The 22,131-nt window shown below is 35.4% G+C and overlaps 1 protein-coding gene across 2 annotated transcripts in view; it reads right to left on the minus strand.

The window, feature by feature from the left end:
• POLA1 (DNA polymerase alpha 1, catalytic subunit) overlaps window positions 1-22,131 on the minus strand; it is a 205,493-nt gene that overhangs the window by 87,524 nt on the left and 95,838 nt on the right. The gene's annotated exons all lie outside the window — the stretch shown is intronic.

Here is a 22,131-nt window from a genome sequence, read left to right on the forward strand (position 1 = left end):
AAACACATGTAAAATGGATTAAGAGGTGTGAAGTTGAAGCATCTCAAAAAAATCAATTGTCCATGAGACACAAAGTGATGACAGTCGAGCAAGCATTTGTCAATATGGGATAGAGAGAATTTTGGTGATGTATCACAAAGAAAAGGTTACACTCACACTCTTCAAAATTTCCATCAGTGATTAGTCAAAGAGAGAAATCAATTCAGATAAAATTTACAGATGACAAAAGCAGAACAGTAAATAGTGATAAGCATGAGGAAATTGGTTTGGTAAACCATGCTCATTCAAACAAAATACATGTTAGTACAGCAAAACAAAAATGACACACTGGGAACAGAGACTGCAGTTCACACCTATAACTGGTACACTGAAGAGCCATAAACAATGTTTCAAGGCCTTGAAAAAACACAAACAGCAACAGACCTTGAAGAGTAGTCTCTTAACATCAAAAAATAACCGAGAGGTGACCTGATCAGCATGTGTAAGTATCCTCAATAACAAGGTGGGAAGCGATAAGATCTATCTGCCAAAGCAGAGGAACAGCATCTTTTCCATCAGGCTTGCTAACCTAACAATGAGCACTTTAAGCTAGGTTTTTTGGCAATGGTGACCAAAGCCTGGAGAGAAGTCACAGTACAAGGAGCAGTGTGGAAATACCCAGGGTACAGCATGATGGGGAAGCTCCCACATTTCCCTTGAGGGCAGCACAACCGAGAGTCCCTCTCAAATGCCTCCACATAAAGACATGCAGCACAGGGGACAAGCAGGAGGAATTAGAAGTCTGTGCACAGTTTTAGAAACCTATGACTGAATGGTGACTGCAGAGGTGTGGCATGTGGTGCAGCACATGATGGAGTGCTGTGGTGGACAGCTACAAGACCTTCAGGAAGGCCAGGCCAAGAATGTGAGAAAAAACATGGCTGGACAATGTCCTGAGCAACTCTAAAGCTGGATTTAACTTCAAAGATAGCCCTCCTTGAAGTGAAGAACCGGACTAGGCTCCTTTCACCCTAAATCCCTCTATGATTCTATGATAATTTTCTTGGAAATTATTTTAGATGCAGAGAGGATGCAAGCCATGAATTTTTGTTCTGATAGAAACTAAGCTAGATGTTAAAATGAATGAATGTGTGGCCATACTGGTTAGTTGAGGTTGGTATCAGCAAAACCCCCAATGTAATTCCCAAAGTTTATCCAGTTCTCCACAGCCTTCAGAACTGACTAAAATTCATGCTGAAGAAGTCAGAGCCACTTGATGTTTGTTGCTTATAGTAAGTCTCTCTCAGGAGAGCCCTAGGAATGGAAATTAAATCTTTCCCTTGAAAATTAATTTCAATGAATATTAGTTGATTATGGCTTTTGTCACTGTAGAAGTTCAGTGCTGATGAATGCCCAGTGACCAGCTTCAGGACAGAAGTATATGCTGCCTGAGAAACACTGTAACCAGTCCTAGGAATGTGTCCACCTTTTTGAGATACTAACTTACAACTACTAATGTCACAAAAGGCAACTAACAGGAGTTAATGCATGACACAATGATAGCAGAACTACTTAAGAGAGAAACAAAGTTGGTTAACGTAATGAAATAGTACACAAGTTTCAGATATTTGGGCCTGGGAAAAGAAAAAACAAAACATTAAGACTCCATATGACAGCTGAAGACATTCTTGGGAAACATGTTAATTTCTTAAAAGAAAACATCACCCAATCCATCAGAGGCACATATCATTAGGGGATATGGTTGGGGAGGAGAAAAACCAAAACCAAAACAATCAAAAAAACGCCAAGTACAAATCACCCCTCTTCTATCTCTCCTATCCCACCCCGTACTATCAGCAGCAAGCCCTGTGGGCTGGTTGGCATGATTTTGTTTACAGATGTAAAGCAGGGGAACATGGAGAAGGTTTTACTAGAATTTCTTTTCTCATCTTGCATGACGAGAAATATACAAGATCAAAGTCCACCTTAGGCCAATACAGTTGCTAAAGTGCTACAGGGGAAGACTGCAATACCATTCATATATGCTGATGTACAAGTCAATGAAGACCACTATCTTTAGAAAGAGTAATCTGCAGCAAAATGAAGACATCTACAACAATCCCTTATCATCCAGTATTTTTAATCAGAATAATTTACCTTGACTTCTCTGATTAGTTACCTCTGATCTTTATGAATTTAACCTTTCCCTCCTCAAATACCTACCTTAAACTAGACACATCTATTCTAAGCCAGGAACTTCTATAACATGTGACAGTACTTTCACTCATGTTACAGTGTTTTGAAGGGTTTTTTTCTTTTAAATTAGCATTAGCACAACTCAGGCCTTATTAACTTATCAAAACTCAAGAAGACATCAATAGAGACAAATGAGAGAGGTCAGAGGATGGGAAAGGTGGGCAAGAAAATTAAAAGCAAACACTAGGAACAATTCAGACTATTTAGTCTGTATTTTCAGGGTAAAAAATTCCGTTTCCCAGATTCCATCAGATACATAAGTGGTTTATATATTTACATATGCAACACACACACACACATATATATAAAAACTTAAAATTTCCTTTTTTGAATTTCCTTTGCCTGAAATTCAAGGCAGACCACACATCTATATAAAAACAAAGTGTCTGAAACTTTAAGCTGATACTCCAAATTGTTTTGCTTCCTTTTTCTTTTTTTTCCTCTGTTTTTTTAATGGACTAATGATCACACACAGACAAAGTACGGGTATGGACACTCAAAAAGTCTGTCGCTCCTCAAAAAACAAGACACTTAAATTTTCTGGTGTAATATGTGGAGAATACTTCATGTATGTTTTAGAAACATTTAAAGAAATATACTAACCTAATAGGCTCCCTCAGTTACTATGGTACTAAGCATTTTGTAAAAGCATATAAACATATAAAAGGTGTTTTTACTTCATACTGATACTAATCTATTCTCCTATGTTATAAACTACATGAAATAACAGAAACTGAAGAAATAAGCTGAGATTCTAGTATTGAAGATGACTCCCTACAAGAGACTTTTTGGAGACTAACAACAAACAATTTTTCATTTTGCTGTGAAGTTACTGATTTTTAAGGCAGAAACTTCATATGATCCATGCTGAAAAATACCATTCTGGGCAGACAGCATATTAAAATATTATAGAAATTGTAAAACTAGAAGATATTATATCTATGTTATTATAAAATCTTGGTCTAACTGACAAAAACAACAATTAAAAAGTCCCCTTAAAGTAGTACTTACAACAATACAACAATCCATAAATATAAATACAAATTAAACAAAGAAAAACATATCTGAAGAGGAAAGAACCTCAGAAAATAGAAAACATGGATGTTTCAAGCTTTCACTCTGTCAAGGGATCTGCTGGCCTCTGTATTCCTGCAAAGTGCAGAGAATTAAATGGCAAGCTCACCCCTTACTAGTGGATTCCATTTGGAGACTAGTTCTTAATCTGCCACCAAGATAAGTTTACCCAGAGTTTTCATCTCCTGCCTGTGGATCCTGAGCTTTTTTTTTTTTTTTTACAAGATAAAAATCATAACGCATTTACTCTATAACTCTATCAATTATTTAAAAAATGGCAGGAAAACATAAAAAAGTAGAGCCCCAATTATGTATATAAATTTTGAATGCTTCTTCACAAAAGAAAGACGGCACACTTAGGAGTTTTTCCAGACTCTCTAGTATTATACCAGACTATTAAATTTGATTTTTCTATTTTCTATCCTGTTTTAAGAGATTAAAACTGTGCTGCACAGTTTCTTAATGAAATAATTCTGTCTCTCCCCTCTATTCACATGAACAAAATATTCAGAACAAAAATTGCAAGATGACAAAATCTTAATATGCAGTTTGGTAAAGTTCTAGTCAGTCTTTGAACAACACGTTTATCTATCCAGTAAAGCTTGTGTTACTGCGATGTAAGAGTTTGGCAAATTCAACTCTAATGGAGCATAAAAGTGCTTTTGCTTGAAAGTGAGATCATTTTTAAAAATTCAAAGCATGATCACTTTTTCCTTTTTTTGCAGGAACAATCTGATACAAGCAGCAAAGCTTAAATAAACTAGAAACATTTCAAATGATCCATAAAGGATTAATAAGCACCGCAGGAAGTCCTATAGGCTCAGCGTATACATTTTCCATCTTTTTCTCCTGCGACAGGCATGACATGAAATTCTAAACAGAACTCAAGTTTCAAAGTCACTGAATGTTAAGGTCTGCAGCTTTGATACTAGGGTAGAGTGGGGTCACCATCTTGGAATATTTAATTTAAATAGATAACAAAATATTGATTTTATTAGCATAATAAAGCCCCCAAATTATGGCCCTTCACGATTTTTTTTTTCTACTCACAGATAGACGAATGGACAAAAGCAAGGCAAAAGGGGTAGTAGTAAGCTACAGGCCACTAATATAACAAGAACAAAATGACAGCTATTATTTTGGCAGAGATAATCTATGCTGAAACACAAAACACACACGCACACAATTTCTTTCAATACAATTTTCTTGTCTTCCCACTGACTTCTATGATTACCACAGAAAGCAGGGTTCTAAACACATTTCTCAATTGAATCTTCAATCAATAACGGTAAAAATTTGAGAAGGGAGATATGGGAAAACATATTATAGCATTAGTAAGTGTTTGCAAAACAGACTGAACTTATCAATATGCATAAAAGTTGAAGGGGAATAAAATAAAATAAAAATATATCACTAACAATGCACCATATACCTTTACTTTACTGAAATTAGTTTTAAAAAAAAAAAAAAAAATCCACTCAAACTCCAAAATCCAACCAGTAGCAGAAATTGCCCCAAGTCTGGTCCAAGTGATCAAATTATGTAGTCATACCTTCTTTTGTTTGTAGTACCAGAGTTGTAAATAAATAATAATTCTGAATTAACAAATGATCTTCGGGATATGTGAACATTCAATGTGTACTTTTTAAACAGCCAGAAGAGCAATCATTTAATTAATTTACAGAAAGTAACAAAACTAAGCTAAATAGAGTCTACCTACTGGTATTAGTTTCACCTTATACAAGAGAAATATTAGAAAAGTAAGAATCAGAACCCAAAAGAACAAAACTTCTGGGATCTCAGATGGAGGTCAGCTTGACCCAAACAAACTCAATTTACCAGCAAGAATCCAGACTTACTTTAACACTGATGTAGGAGAAAAGACAAATAATTCATATCAGAATTGAGAGCTCCTCATGTTGGAAGATGGAAAAGTTTAGCCTCTGCTAAGCTTATAAGGCTGTTTACCACCCAGGCTTTCTGTTCAGAGCCAAAACAATCAACAGTAGAAATTGTTTAGGTGACAGTTACATACAAATTGGAAGAAGTTCTTACAACAGTGGAAAATAGGAAAGATTCAAAAATGCAACAAATGCAAAGTTATAAAAGAGCATAAATATAAAAACCAGCACGGATAATTCTGGCCATATTGGTGAGGGACGGAGGGAGGGAGGAGAGATGTGAGAATGATAAATGTTAGCTCACAGTGAGAGACTGACGCTGAAAGGCAAAAATTATGCTAAAATAATACACTAATCAAAGGAAAAGTGAATGAGAAGAAAGAAGCAGAGAAAAAAACTGAACAAAGGACTAAAAAATAATCATTTCTCCGTATAAAGGCAGCAGAGAGGCCTCACTTGAAGTGCTGCCTACAATCCTGGGCACATCACTAAAACCAGATAGAAGAAACCAATGGAAAGAACAGCAACAAAATCAGCTCTATAAATAAAAAAAGTATGAGACAATAAATTTTTCAGTGGTTATAAACATACCAGATACAGTGAAATAACATCACTTTCTACTAACATTTGAAAATAATGAAGAGCAGCCTGAGAGGGACTACAAACACGTTATAAAAAGTAAATACATGTATCACAAAAATGTAAATTTTGACTAGTTGAAAGATTTTTACTACAAATTCTCAGGATTAATAGAAGTTATTATGTGTTTAACACAGTAGCTGCCGTAAGTTTGATCATCTGCACTGCTAAAAACAATCTATGTTAAGCAATTCTATACTTGAATATTCAGAAACATAAAAGATGAAAAGGATTTTGATAAATAGCCATAGCCTTTGTGTACCCATCAAAACCCCTGTTCACATCAGTGAGCATCCGTGCCTGCTGATATTTAGTTTTGCCATCACTATCATGGCAAAAGAGGAATAAAAGGAGTGCAAAAGACAGTCAATGAAAACAGAAGTTAACAAAAGAAAGCCTATAAATGTGGACAATGAAGTATACAGATGATAAACTTGTTGTTTTGTTTACCTTTCTTTGCAATTCAAAATAGAATTTCAGTGAAGCTGAAAAGATGACAAAACCACAGCAGTGAAAAATAGAAATATTTTAAACACTATTAAATAGTCTTTGGAACTCCTTGTCACAAAATGCCATACAGAAGTTGTATCTGCAGTAGACTTGTGCAGTCATACAGGTGAAAATACAGTTTTATCAGAAAAGTCAGGCACTAAGTAGGAACTTGCATATCCTACAAAAAGTTTTACTGAAAAAATTTGTCTTTGAGGGAGTACCTTGAATCATTAAGCATCCAGCTAATGTCAGAGACCAACACTACACTGAGCAAATCCCTTCATTAAATAAAACTCCATTGTTCATCGTTTAATACTTAATCAGTCTGTAGTTTTGGGCTGCAATGACCTAACAAGCATAAAAGACTGAACATTTTTCTGAGTATTTGGTTCCTCATGAAGTTTAAACTTGTTTCATCTTCAGAACATGTTATTTTATGATTGTGGCAGTGCTATAGAAAGCAAGTGGTACTGCTGAAAGAAACTTAGGGCTGCTGCACAGTTTGCAACAGGAGAGGTACTTGCAAAACCAAAGAAAAGTTTCAGGCAAAATTAAGAAATGCGTTATAGATAGGTTTTTCTACCTGCAAATCTCCCTCACCATTCCTGTCCAAATTAACTGTTCTTACAACTTTACAACCCAATATAATATATATCTAGCAATGAAAGTAAATTTGCGTGTTTTGTTTAATTTCATTTAACAATGGAACCTTGTATTTCCCATTTCATCCTTGTCTCTCTCCTTTCTTGAAAATTGCTCTGTCTTACAGTAGTCACATGACAAACATTTACAGTGGACAAAAAGAAATAACAGGTAAGTTTAAAAAGTATGTGGATAGGGTGAAGGAAAGAGCAACAGAATTAAGGCAGGACAGACTGAGCACTTCAAAACAATTAAAAACATTTTTAAAGGATAACTATGAAACAGGAAAAAATGGCTCCTATTTATCATGTAGGATAACAGATTGTAAACTATGCTCCTAGTACTACCTTATGAGGAAAAAAGTTACCTGTTAATGAATCTATTCATTTATTCAATGAATGAATGTTAATGAATTTATTCAATTTTTACTGTGGAACTTTCATACGTAACTGCTGAATGTACTTTTATTTTTCAGAACAGTATCCTTCCCACTACTCAGAAATAATCAGTAAGCAATTATGGAGGTGAGGTAGAAGAAAGATGGTAGAAAAGAATGCTTTTTGTTTTTTCTAATAGCTGATCAATTTGGCTGTTTCATGTAACTAAAAAGGCAAACATATTAGGTGTTCAGAGCAGAAATGTGTTTTGCCAAAGGCATTATTAACAATTAATAATCATTACACAGTGCCTTGTTTACCTGACCTTGTGTAAATTTAGCAGCCTTGTAATTAGACCCATATTTTGCATATTTGTATATTTCCATGCATAGGATTTGACTCATTCATTCATCCATTAAAATTTGCTTGACAGACATAGATGGATAATCAGGGTACAATTTGTATTTACTGGATTACAGAAAATTGCCCAAACTGTTAAGTTCAAGGAAAGCACATTCTTGTCTTTCTCTTGCGAAAGATGTAAAAGCGATTAAATATCCAGGGATAGGCCAAGGCTCTCTGAAGAAATAGCAGAGCCTTCATAATCTGATAGATTTCATACAAATTTGCTCTAAAAAAAATGGTTGCTGGGTTAAAAAAAAAGCAACACTAAAAAGAAACAACAGTACATTTTCTTTTAGGCAATGCAATGAAGTAATTCTTCAGTAAGAAGCACCTCAAATAAAAGCTAACATCTTAGTATTAAGCACAACTTCACTGAAGTAGACGTCATGTACTCTGGAAAAATGGAAAGATTTTTCTTCCACTTAATTACTTTCTAGTAACTTCCTAACTTTCTGAGCAGTTGGAAGAATTATCTTAGTACTTTCCTGTTCAGAAAAAAAAGTCTTAAAATTCAATTTTTTTAAGCATTAGCCATAATAACGAAATACTATTATTAGATATGCTTAAATGTTTGAGAATAAGGTTGATTATTAGGCAGTTCAGTCTATATCATTTTGCCTCCAGAAAAAAAAAAAAAGGTATGTGGAGATGGCAGCTATTGTCAATAACACACCTCCAGAAATAGAAAGGTATGGCAGATCTCTATTGAGCACTCAGTATGGAAAGCAACAGTACAGAACAGAATGGGGAATAAAGGAATTTGTTTACCTGTGTGTGCTGGTATCTCATAAAGGTGAAACAGACTTATCCACAAGACAAACTTTTTACAAGTTTCTTCTGAAGAAACTGACTTTTACCCAAAAAGTCAAGTCAGACATACTCATTAACTGTGTAACACTTTTATATTTCTTAACATCTTCTACAATCCAAAGGAGGCTTTTGTGCAGCTTCTTTCCTAACCCATGTACCTAATTTGTCAGAAACAGCCACGTATTTCCTCCTATGAATCCACAGCTTTCAGTAGATTTTTGTTCTTTTAGTACCAGAAGTCTGATCTTTAAAATAATAAAGCAGTGGCAAGAGAGTGGAGCATAATCTTTTTTCTTTTTTTTTTTAATCCTTAAATTAGATTACTGTTTTGGCACCTCTTTTAAGATCACCTGCAAAGTATGTGAAGTATCTGCAAAGTAACGAATATGAAAGCCGTATTTCAGTAAAACACTAGAAGATAGTCCAATAGCTTCTCTGCTGGCAGGCACTTCTCGCCCCCCCCCCCCCCCCCCCTTAACTGCCCACAATTATCTGTGGACTCAGTCTTCTATGACCAAATAAACTGCACTGTAGTGATTCACTCACCTAACTCAAGGATTTTCATTTTTCCCTGTCATAAGCCTTGAGGGAGAAGGGAAGAAAACCAACACACCCCCCTTCCCTAGACAACGAAATCTTAATTTGAATCTTAGTAATTTTAACTCGGGTTTTAACTGCTCTCCTGATGTAACTGAAGGTATTAAACGTTCAACTAAAGCAACAAGATGAGATCAAAAAGGCATCTTCCAGTGTTCCCAGGCTCATTTGTCCACTGCCCTTCCAAGGCAGTAGAATAATTGACACTTGCTGGTCCTCATCTCTTCACTGAAGGTGAACAGGTTAGTCCCAAAACAACACTGTCATCTCTTCCCCCAAAATTCCCTGCTGCTGGAACAATTCTATCCCTCTTAAGATTGTCTCTCATCCAGCACATCTTTGTGTTTAGTGCCCTTTTCACAAAGACAACCCTAACAGAAGATGAAAAAGCTCAGTACCAGGAGAAAATAAATCTCTACTGCACCACGATTTCAGTCTTAATATTTTGATGCCCATAAAGTTTCTCTGCTCCATCAGTAGTGAATGCCAGCCTCTTTGCAGGTTGAACGAGGAAACACACAGGGCAGGACTAGTTTTGCTTCCATTCCAGAATTCTGAGTGGAAGCTAATGGCAAGGACTTTATTTTATCTGGGGAGGAAGGATGTTATACTAAATACTCATTATTTGAGGGTATGGATTATGCCAGGTGGTATCTACTTTCATTCAGACCACGGGTGGAGATCATTGAAGATTAATACCACCAACTGAAATTATCTCATATGCCATCACATAAATTTTGTAAAAGCCAAAATTTACGGGAACTGCCTGAAGACGGATGGATATTTAACCTTAATACTGCAAGTACCAAGACTAGATTCTTGCAGTGCTTTGTACACTGGCAAATTTCTCATTCCTCAGTTTTTGACAGACAGTCCCCAAGTGAGGGGCAAAACAGGGGGCCCACTTTAAAGCATATTATGTTTCTAACCACTAGGAATGACATTTTCTGAACTTCTACTCCATCACCTTCTGTAAGCAGGACAATGTTCCAAAATATCAGTTCCAAACTTGAAAGGTGCCCTAAGAGTTCCAAAACACTTAAGAGATGTAAGAATCAAAATTCCTTTGTTAATATTGCTATTCAGACATAGTTGGAATGTCCTAAAAACAATTAATGAAGTCTGCTAGGAGAATTAATCTGAAGAAACTACCACAGACGGAGGGAGAGGTACATCTTGCATTTTCTTTCACTAACCTATTTATTTTAAGGATGCCATGCTGCCTGGTTTTGACTTAAGGTCTTTCCTACCCAAACAGTTTTTAACAGCCTCCTAGCACTATATCATGTTTGATGCATTCCAGACAGTTTAGTGTCTCACCACCAGGGGATAAAGAGGAAAGTGGAAAAATTTGTAGCTAAAGAGTTACCTGCAATTAAGATGAGAGTGGAGAGAAGGGGAGGGAAAAAGATCTGTCTAAATGCCTTTTATCTGGAAAAATAACTGGCCTGTAATCACACCAACTCCATCAATATGAGAGACTAAACCTTGGTTATGATGCTGGTTTCTCCTGCACAGACCTGTGTCTAGAAAGGCACCAGTTTAATTTATATATATAGAAACTAGATGTACTTCTCATTATGAAAGCTTGTAATCACTCCTAGATAATTTTCCTTATTTTCACTACAATCTTAGATGCTCCTCAAATAGGTATTTGTTACTCAAGCTTTTTCCTGAATGACACCTGATTACTGAGTGGCATCTTGCCACTAGCCTCATGAAGCCCTTCACAAATGGACTCAGCAGAAAATGTTTAAAATAAAACTTTGGAGTAATCCCTGACCATTTCTTGGCAGATAATATAGGCTTATTTTGTTAATTCTGAGCCTTTAAGATGTCTGACTCATTCTTGTTAGGAAGTCTCCAAAGACAAGTCAGATCATACAGAATTTTAATTATGAATTCCCTACAGGGTATTTCAGTCTCTTTTACTTAAGGGGTTGGGAAGGGAGCAGGGGTGTTTGATCCTAAAACTACCTTGTGTTTAATCAGCCAGGAAACTCTCTCAAGGACCATATCACAATTCAGTTTACTCCATTATTGCTACTTCACTAATTGGGTTTAAAAAAAAAATTAGCAAAAACCTAACAAGGTGATCCCCAAAAGGTGCCCCATTAAAGGAACAAGATAGTATAAATGCTGATCCTTTATCACAGAAAGAAAAAGAGAGGTAGAAAGCAGTAGGAGGGAGGGGGAATTTGATTAATTGCTTCCTTCAAACAAGCATAAAAACCACATGCAAATACTAGTGTGAAAAAGCATCACCAACACTGCATGAACTACTGGAAGACAAACTAATATTTCTAAATAGCTGTATTAATCTTAATGCCATTATTCATACACATATATATCTATATACAGGCACATATACATAAAAAGAGACATTCTACAAAATTCAAATTCTACATTCAATCTTCACGCTTGATAGGTGGTCAATGGGTAGCCTGATACCTGCTAGTTCTATTGCAAGATCATCCAGCATGAATTGCCTCAGTATAAGAAAAAATATGTATTAACCAATAAAAATTATTACAGTAATTACAAAGTTCTTGCAGAAAGCTTATGTTACATGCTGCAACAGAATTCAGCACATGTCATTTTGTGTATTTTGTGGGGTGAGGGGGTTCTCTGTTTTTAAACAATTCTGGCCCCTTTGTAGTACAGTCAAATGTTGCTTTGGATATTAAATTGAGAATTTATCTTAAATGGAAACAAACAACTTCGCTAAAAATTAGACATTTATGACTTGCAAATTACAGATACTAATTATTTTCAGTATATACAATTATGATATTCTCAAGAGGTATTAATTTTGGGACAGATGTGCTTTCATCATGTAATTTGGAAATTAAGTTACACTCTCACGTATGGGAACTCAGAAGTCTGAATTTGTGTAAAGATAGGATTGATAGAAAGGAATTTTGTCTTGCTAATTTTCTCTCTCTCTCCCCCGCCACCTCTTTCTCTCTCTGATGAGAGTGTGGCCAGCAATCCTCACAGCTGGGTTGCCTTGCACTCAAAGGAATGGGGGCTGACTGCAGAGTTGATGAGGATACACTTCCACTTGACTCCACCTCCTATTTTGTTCTTTCAGATAATTCTTCCAAATCCAGTAACTTCTAAAAATTTAAACAATAATTTAGACATACCAACTGTAAAATATGCACAATGCTAAATACTTCGTATTCATGGCAGAATGCAGAAATTAAGTGCTGTTAAAGCAAACATCTTAAAAAAGACATTAAAAATATACATAAACCAAACTGAAGGCATTAATACAGAAACGTCCATCAAATGACGGTGAAAGGAAGAATATTGCTACACTGACCACATTTTCATTAGGAAAGGAAAGCACATTATTACAGAAATGCCCTCCAACATGTGCATGCCTATAATCTTCAAAACCAGGGTGTGACAAGTGATAAAGGGAAAAAGAACACAAGACAAATGGCAGTTAAATAAATCTCTGGGATGATATTGTTGTTGAGTGGGTGTATTAATTAAAGAAATACATCTGGGAGTTCATACTTTCTTGTTTTCCACATTTGAACTATAGCCACCAATATAGAAAGGAAAAAGACAAGACAAAAAGTATTGCTTTCTGGTCTAGTATAAAAAAAAAGATCTTCAAACATCAACATTTTGTTTATACTATTCCATAGGAGACTGAAGATAAAGATGCAAGACTTTCAGAGTATGTGCTACAATTCTGAAACTGAGATTTTTATTTTTAGATAGAACAAGTTCAGTCACTGCATAAACATTTCTATCTGGAGATCTTTACTGATAGTTGTGGATTTTTGATGCCTCTCTTGCAGATGCCACTTACAAAGATAATGATTTTGTTCAGGAGAAAAGGAAAACATTTACTTGTCAAATTCTGCAGAGCCTTAATTTTCAAGTAGAAACCTGGTATACCTTTAGAAAACCTCAGAAATGTTTCATACATTTGTGGATTCAAAGTCTAACACAATCTACTAGACTGAAGATACCTGGAGAGTTGAAACTCTTAAGATGAAAGAGTGAACAAGACTGCCATTTAACTGCTGTAACAGTTTTAGCAGGACTACACAGCTTTTATTTTTTCTGTTCTAGGATGCTGCAGCTGTGGGCAGACTGAAGAGACAATAATCTTCAGCATGGCATGGAAATACGGAGGGGAGGTTCATCTTTAGCAATAAAAGTGCCTTTAAAACAGTGTGCCATCACAGAATGCCCGGGACTAAAGCACAGGCAGAGTTGCCAATTCACCAGGCTCAATTTAAAAGAAAGAAAAGAAGTACAGAAAACCACGTTCATGTGAAGAAAAGTAGAGTAAATAATGTTCAGTAAAAAGTAGGAGGAAAGTCCATCAGTAGATGTCATAAAATGAAATATAATCTGAAGACAAATCTAGCTAACCTGATTGATAAGCTTCAAGGACTCTTTACAGAGACCTACACCTGTTTTGGAGCACAGCTTTACTATCTGACTACACATTGGAATAAGGTTCTGCACTCAAATCACACCACCTCCCAAAGCAGGCACACTAAGCAGCTATTTTCTTAATGCCTGAGGATTAAAAAAAAATTTAAAAAATCCACTTGCATATATCCACTGAAGGAAATACTGGCACTCTGTAGAAAACAGAGACTGTGTGGTGCTTACAAGACCGTCACTTCTGAACAAGACACAGTGAAGCAAATGCAAAACCCTTTTATGAAGCCATGTCTAACGTAATGCTATTTTGCCATTTCTTCCTGCAGACAGGAGCACTCTCACTTAAAATGAAATAACACCTCTTTTTAATCTCAGATCCAAAACTCACTGGCTCTCCAAACTGTTTCTCTTAAACTTCAACAAACGTGTAGAAAAACAGGTTTCATGAGTCAAGAGGAACAATAAATGTCAACTCTAACACAGCACAGGCTGCTAGAATTGACCCTGGTGTTTCCTAGGATATAGGAAATCTTATAGACAATTTGTTGCGTTATCTCGGGTACTGCTTAGACTTCTCTTGGCCACTGTAAAAGAAAAATCAATAGTTCCCTATAAGTCTCATTCAGCTAGGGTGTTGCCTTCCCCATCCCTAAGCACATGAATGAAGATACAAAGGCAGAGGAGTTTAGCTAAATAGTGCTGTCCAGACTCATTGCTCTGAGGTTTTTTCATGTACATGACTTACTTCCAGGAACCAAGCCGAAAGGTCTGAACCACCCATTTGATCTGTTTGATCCTTGAATGCTTACGCATTCATCCATTTTCTTTTGCTGCACCAAAACACTAAATAACATCAAGAACTAAACAGCTGTTTACATTAAGTTGAATGTAAGTTTTTGAAATAACCTTCTAACCACAAAGCTTCTATATGATGAGATTCTGAATACTGGAATCACTTCTGTTGAGGAACACCTTATTTAAATTTTCCTAAGAGTATTTTACCAAGATAGCAGTGACTAAATATTACTGGAATTATTTTTTTGACAATTTGAACTGCTTTAAACCAGTAAATTAGAACAATTATTTTAAAATCTAAGGATAGGAAAAAATAAATACCTGCAAGACCCTTTCACACTATGCCAAGGAAAAGCATGCTGAGGAAAACATAGATGAAGTTTTTTGTGTATGCCCTTCTGTCATCCCCCAACCCCTGTGACTTTCTTATTCAATAATATTCAGGAATGTGGACTATAAAAGATAGCATCAAACAAAAATGTTTACAAAAGAAGGTAACTGCATAAAAATTTTTTTTCGTTTCCCAAATGCTATAAAACTTATTTTAAGCTTTCTTTTAAAGATGAAGGCAGGTTCATAATAAAAACTAAGAAACTTCAGGATAGGTACCTTAGATTTCTTACAATTCTTATAAAACATTCCGTATCTTGATATGTCCAGTCAACTCTGAATTACCACTGATGGTCCCAATTTAGTTTTTAAAAAAAAGGCTTAAAGCAAGTAACTTTCACTTTCTAAAATCAGCATTGGACCATGGACATCTGTATCATTAGTGACTTCTAAGAAAACATTTCTGATAACCACATTATTTTTAGGTCATGAATGTCAAGAAGACTTATCCTTGTGAAAAGAACCATATCCAGAGAAAACACAGTCTCTTCAGCTTCAGATTTTAACTTTGGTTCTCCCGGGGGATGCAAGGTGCTTGAGTGCTGTAAGCATTGCTAGTTATATATACATCAACCAGCAACAAGTATTCAAGGCCAACAGACCTTGTTCACTTGTGTCATCTCCTAGCAAGCTGGTTATAATGTGTTCTCTATTAAAAGTTTCCGTAGAATGATACAGACTTAATCTGGTTTGATATTTCAATAATTTCTTGTTTCAAGTTGTTCTAGTATAAGGCATTAACTGTATCAAAATTCCATGAGAACTGGTGGTTTTAAAACTTACTTTAAGCCTTAATTAGTTAACTGGAATACTGCTTCTTGTAATATCTCTAATTAGAGAACAGTGGGATCCTTTTCCATCAAAAATTTAAATTAAATCTAACAAAAATCTAAACAGATTTAAAATGGCTCTCTAAAACTACTATAAAAAGAAGATGAACACTGATCCTTTCAAGACCTTCAAGTGATTTGTCATAAATTCTCTTGTGATTTACATGTTATTAAAATAGTCTCAGAAGAAGCAAATCCTATAAAGCTATATAGCATTTATAGCACTTCTGTCAATCCAAGGTAGTATCCAAAGGAGGGCACATTTGGTCACTCTGTCTCAAAGTAGCTTGCTCAGACACTATTAGTAATGGAGTTGTGGCAGACCTCTCCATAGGCTGCATAGATTTGTCCAAGATTTTAAATTCTTGGCTACAGCATCTCATAATAAATACTGCTACTGGTACACCAAAGCTACATACTTTGTAGTCAGTTTATAGACAGATCAGATACACAGAGCTGCAACCATATCTCTATAGTGCAGCACAAACATGCTCTCCCAGTGTTGCCAAAATTCATCATTGCTTCAACTGGGGTAACAGATCAGTTCCAACAGAGTACCTTCAAAGACAGTGCTTTCTGTAATCCTCTGAAGACAGCAACATCTTGTTATTAGATGAATGATTCAATCACCTAGGTAAACATTACACACTTGGTGGCAATCATAACCATGACCATATTTACCTCTGGGCACACTTCCTGTAACATGATCTTCACAATACTGACATTTATAAGCCTAAGCAGACAAATTATTGTGATAATAAGCCCTTACATTCCTGTATTCTACCTACAGAGGAAATTACAAAGTTAGTTTTACTCTATTGACGCAATCCCCATTTCTTAGAACCTGTTCCATGCAGTGGCCAGCCTGGGGAGCCTTTTCTACAAAGAACTGAGAGAGATATCTAGTGTCATTACGTCTTCTCTGGCAAGGTATCAGACCGTGGACTAAGCACTAGGAAGAATCAACAGTAAACAGATACTGCTCCTTTGCTTATGTTCACTCATTCTCAGCAGCTAAAATCTGGAGTCCAGAGTGTCACACTCAGCCTCACGCAACCATCAGTGAGATGGATGCATGTCCATCATGGCTAGTAAAATCCAATGAAGAGAGTTAAACCCTTTGTAAAGACATATCGATTATTACTCTGAAACACTTCACTAAAAATCATATTGATGTTGTAAGTCTAAAACAAACAATTCCTTTACAGGGCAGATCATGGAGAAGTTGCAGTAATAGTGAATCAATTCCAGTTAATAGACACTATGAGTGCTGTGACAAATAACTGCTTACTCGTCCCCAAAATACACTACACACGGTAAGCAAAGAGTTATCTTTTATTATTCAATAAACATAAATTATAATAAGACAGATGTGTAACGCTTTCATACAGCAGAATACTGACTGCTCTGTTCGATAATCAAGATATCTCTAATTTCCTCCTGGTTAACCAAAACATGATTCCAAATACAACCCATTTGTCAAGCTCAATCAAGGAAAGAATCAGAAAAAGCTACTGTGGAGGGGAGGAGAAAGCTCTTGATAATCTGGTGGCAGCCTCCCTTCCCTCTTTCAGGTCCCCAGTAAACTGTGAATGGAATCACATTAATCTTTTATCTTTCACTCCAATTGCTTTTCATTCTGCCTTGACTTGGAAGATTTCAGCACTAAAAATAAATGTCTCGGTTTCTGTATGTATAAACCAAAATGACAGTGATACAACTTAAAACTTGGAAAAGACTCAGAAAAACAGGAAGGGCTCAAAATAATCACTGGAGTTAATTTGACAGCACAGTCTAGCTATCTGATTGTGCCTACCACATCAGCTGGTGTCACAATTCCTTCTATTTTCTGGCCCTACCTACTCTTCATCACATGCCCATAGACTTCTAGTACTATTAGCACAACAATAAATAAAATACTGTACTATTGCCACTATTAAGCATCTTTCCCTCATGCCAAAGAAACTTCTTACCCCTACCCGCACACTAAACAAAAAAGCTTTCAATACATGACTTGCGAGAACATGATTACAAAAGTCATCACCATCATCCACAATCATATTTTCACCTGTTCATGTGGTGTACACCTGTGGGTTGTTGGCAATACATTTGATTGAAGTGTGGGAGATTCCAGGTTCACAACAAGCCCTGTCATCTTTGTTCTCTTAAGCGAATATGTCATGCAATCCCAAAACCTGTGTGAACGCTATTGCCTCTTATAATGTTATCTTGTTTATAAATCTTTTACCTCTTTAAGTGCGCAAAATACTAATGCAAAACCCAAGAATGTATATACATTAGTCAGAATAGCTATGGATATGAAAAATAATAATTCAAAGATCCTGAAAAGTGTACCAACATGCTTTTACACTGCGACCTAATGTGCAAGCAGTAGACCACCCCACCACAGGTAAGAAATGAGAAATTTTGAGGGCTATTGAACACTGAATTTTTGCAGCGAAACAGTATAAAGTTATTTAGCAGTGTTCAATAGCCTCTAAACTCACTTCTGCCTGTGGGTTACAACAGTCCACTAGAAAAAGACTGTAAAACAAAACCAGTGCAATACAGGCTGGACCAAGATTTTTTCAGTATTTTAAAAAACCCTTTTAAAGTTTGCATCATGTTATGCATTTTGAAAAACATAAAAAGATCTAACGATGACATAAACTATTAACTAGACAGCATATAAAGAGCATCTATATAAAAACAGGTTTTAGCCTATAAACATACTACTAATAATACCACAGGTATGTATTTAAAAACCAAGATTTAAAAACTGCTGCTTCAGGGAAAACAGCTTGCCAGTCCAACCAGCTCAGTATGAATTTTGCTACTCCTCAAATGGCATATACAATAGGTTGGGTCTTTTTATTCAGTTCTTTTTAGTTGGCAAAACTAACACCTCAGCAGCTGAAGAGGTATGGGAATCATTTTATGGGTGTGAATACTGATTTCTACAGGGCTTTTTAAAAGGGTATCTAAGAGTTGGCATTTACTTACCAAGTGCTCAAAAACGACCATTTGAATATTCTAGTGGGAAACACAAAACAGTTTCCATCACAGTAATTAGATCCACTTACTATAAATGAAATGACACCCTCCTTATGCACAAAAGTTGGTCAGTTTTGCCATTTATGCTTGCATATTTCAGCTTTCACCCATTCCCTCGCATGGATGTTTCATTGATGGCTGAGGGTAACACTTCAAAAATGAACTAGCTAAACAAACTTCCCAGCAGCACTTGACAGAGCTACACCTATTCTTCCCCATTTCCAAAGCAGCACAGAATTAATTACCAGTTCTATGGATCTATTGTAAGTATAATAGACTAAAGAGCTATCACAGACACATTTATTGTAAAAGCACAATCCCAAGAGTGTCTAGTAGAGGGCCAAAACGATTAACACAAATGCTTTGTCAGATCAAAGATAAAACCTGCACCGCCCAATTGAGGAATGAATTAGAACAGTGGGTTATCTTTCAAATTAACCAGGGCAGTTAGTGAGGAAAATTTCATGAAAGTGTAATTCTTAGCCTTTGTGAATCCACACAGCAGGCATTCTGCCAGCTGACAAGATGATGAAATTTTCATGCTTAAAAAAGCCCTCTTCATTTCCCAATTTAGATTAGCTAGCGTTTCTCTCTCTTTTCATCTATTTGCTCTTCTGAAGCAGAATTAAAAAAAAAAAAAAGCAAGCACACAACAGGATCAATCTCTCATAGAATAATGCATTTCTGAAAAGAAATAAAATCTTTGCATGTCATTTTTTTAGATATATTTACAGTTAGGAGTAAGATAATAAAAACTGGTATTGTTAATACCATTAAGAAATCCATACATACTGGAGCAATGGTAGATATATTTTGGAAGCCAGATAGAAAACATTTCTATGTTTAATAGCAAAAATTTATTGCGGAAACAGAAAATTTTATATAAAGGCGAGTAATTTACCAAAACAATGGGATTGTAGGAGGCTTACAAAATTCTATTTAGACACGTACATTTGCATCTTTTTAAAGGAAAGAAGTATATCACCATTGTATTTATTTACCAGTTTCAAGTGTCAAAAAGGGCAAGCAGATTTTCTACTTTTACATTTTATGGTACTCACCTCCGCCCCTAAATTTAAACAGCCAGATATAAAAGCATTTCAGTAGACTAAAGGAAACAACGTGCAATGACCTTAACACTTTAAAAAAATCTTATTCAGAGCTCACTGAAAAAAAGTAAGCTTACTCATTTCAGTGAGCTGTTGATCAGGCTGAAAGACTCGATAGGGCTGTCTTCATAAAAGGTAGCTCATTATTTTAAAGGTTAAAAAATTAGTTTTCGCATTTTGTTTTTGTATTATGTGCCATTTGACCAACACACAAACAACAGTAATAAGCAAAAAAAAATTTAAAAATTAATGGAGTGACAAAGTTAGACAATATATTTGTCTATATTAAATGATTTCTCTAGTCCTTTCAGATGCAACCACTACAATACAAGACTGTTAAATAGGCATCTCTGAGTTTCATCAAATGTTTTGTTCAGACTGTTCTTTGCCATACTACTTCTGGGTGTGTCTTTATAGGATTATATATATTAGTGCAAACACCCACTTGAATTCCAACTCCAGCTGTTATACAGTCACTACAAGTACTTGATGAAAGGAATGAACTAAAACTCACAGCATCTGATTTTTTACGAGCTAACAGGACAGATAGAAAGTTTACTTGCCCAGTTCCATGGAAAGCCTTTTTTAAAATGATAATTATTGTGCAATTTGGAAATTACTTTTTACAATAAAATAATCTTGCATTTCCAGAGTCTGAATTTATTTCACAGTTAAAATGCAGTTTTAAACCTTATTATTATAGCTGACTGGGTTAAAAGTAAATTCTCAGTACTAAATATATAACTGAGTTTATAAAGCGTTTACTTACAAGGGCAAACAAATTCCTTTTGAAGGACACTTAATTATCCTATGTACCATGTAGTAAGATACTTAATTGATTTTAATACAATGTAAGCAAATTGCAAGGTTCACAGCTTGGTCTTAAAAAACAACAACAAAAAACCAAACAAAAAAGAGAACAAAGCAAAATTTTACACCACTTTTTGTTTTTATCAGTAGTAAGAATTTTTCCTGCCCTTAAATGCATCTTCTTTCATTCATCAAGTTTACTATTGCTCATCTTATGCATGTGTTTTCTAGCACTTTATATGCCAGAAATTACTTAGCATGTGGCATTGTGTATTATCATTAAATCTAAAAAAGTTGATCAGAAGCAAGTTTGGTACAAAAGCAGTCTGTGTAAACATATTACTTTGACATACTATTTAATAACACATTGTATAATTTAATACAATATGTATAGTAATATCAACTAAATTATAATTTTGCAGCCAGTTGGACTTTGCAAGAAAGTAACATGAGACCCAGCATTTTGGTAACTTCACCTGTCCAAGTCATCTACGTTTAACTTCAGTGGAAAGGAACAATCTATCCTTACCTCGTGAAATACTGCCTGAATTTAAATACTCTAGGAAAGTTTTGTGCTCCCTTTGATGCAAAGACCTTCCAAAGAAGTATTGATACATTCGGAAATTATTACATATACAGAAAAGAGCTTAAAAAACACTTACCTACAATTGCAGTAAGAACTAATATAGAAGAAAGACAATGCAAAATGATATTGGTATTAAACTATAATGATAATTCTTAGCGTTGTAACTGCTGTCTGCAAAAGTATTTTGTAATGCTTCAGAAAACACACCACAAATTAGGTAAAGCCATTTGTTTACAGGCCAAATTTTAAAAACAATATACTTTTTTGAGGATATCAAAGGTTATGAGAACCCAAAGGTTATGAGTGCTTTCAAAATTTATGTCTGTCCTGAAGCTGTAAGAACAGGCAATGCTGGATAACCAAAGAAGGCAGGCAGGCAATGGGATGAGCAGATGTAGGAAAATTTGACCAAAATGGCTAGCTGCCAATTCACAAAATATGATGCTTCCAGCATATTAGAGATGTAAAACATACTGATATAATTTAAAAATCATGGTGGTGTTCTTCCTAACCAGTCACCACTTTGGAAAGTGTGAAGATAGGAATCTCAAATATTACACATTTTTTTTCCACAATGCCATACAAAGCCAACCACTGCTGTTGGCCATTTGAATTTCTAGCACTGCCCCCCCACCCCCGAATTATATCTATTTAATTAACTACCCATCTTTCTCCTCTTTTTTGCCCTCCTAATTATTATGAAGATAGATTCATAGTATTTCCCTTCCTATTGTCCTTCAGAGAATTTTTACAGAGCTACATTCAGTTCTCCTTTTTACAATGTAACACATATACATCAATTTGGGTTTGAGAAAGAGAATCAGATTTCAATTACATGAGAAACTGGTATCTGTATATTTGATAGGCTTCATAGGTTTTCTCAAAAGCATTAAGATAATCAACTCTGCACTTTTTAGTTTAAAAATCTGGAAAACAGCTACTCCATCTGTAATAATACTGACACAC

The sequence above is a fragment of the Strix uralensis genome, chromosome 2 (assembly GCF_047716275.1).
Source record: "Strix uralensis isolate ZFMK-TIS-50842 chromosome 2, bStrUra1, whole genome shotgun sequence".
Taxonomy (NCBI): domain Eukaryota; kingdom Metazoa; phylum Chordata; class Aves; order Strigiformes; family Strigidae; genus Strix; species Strix uralensis.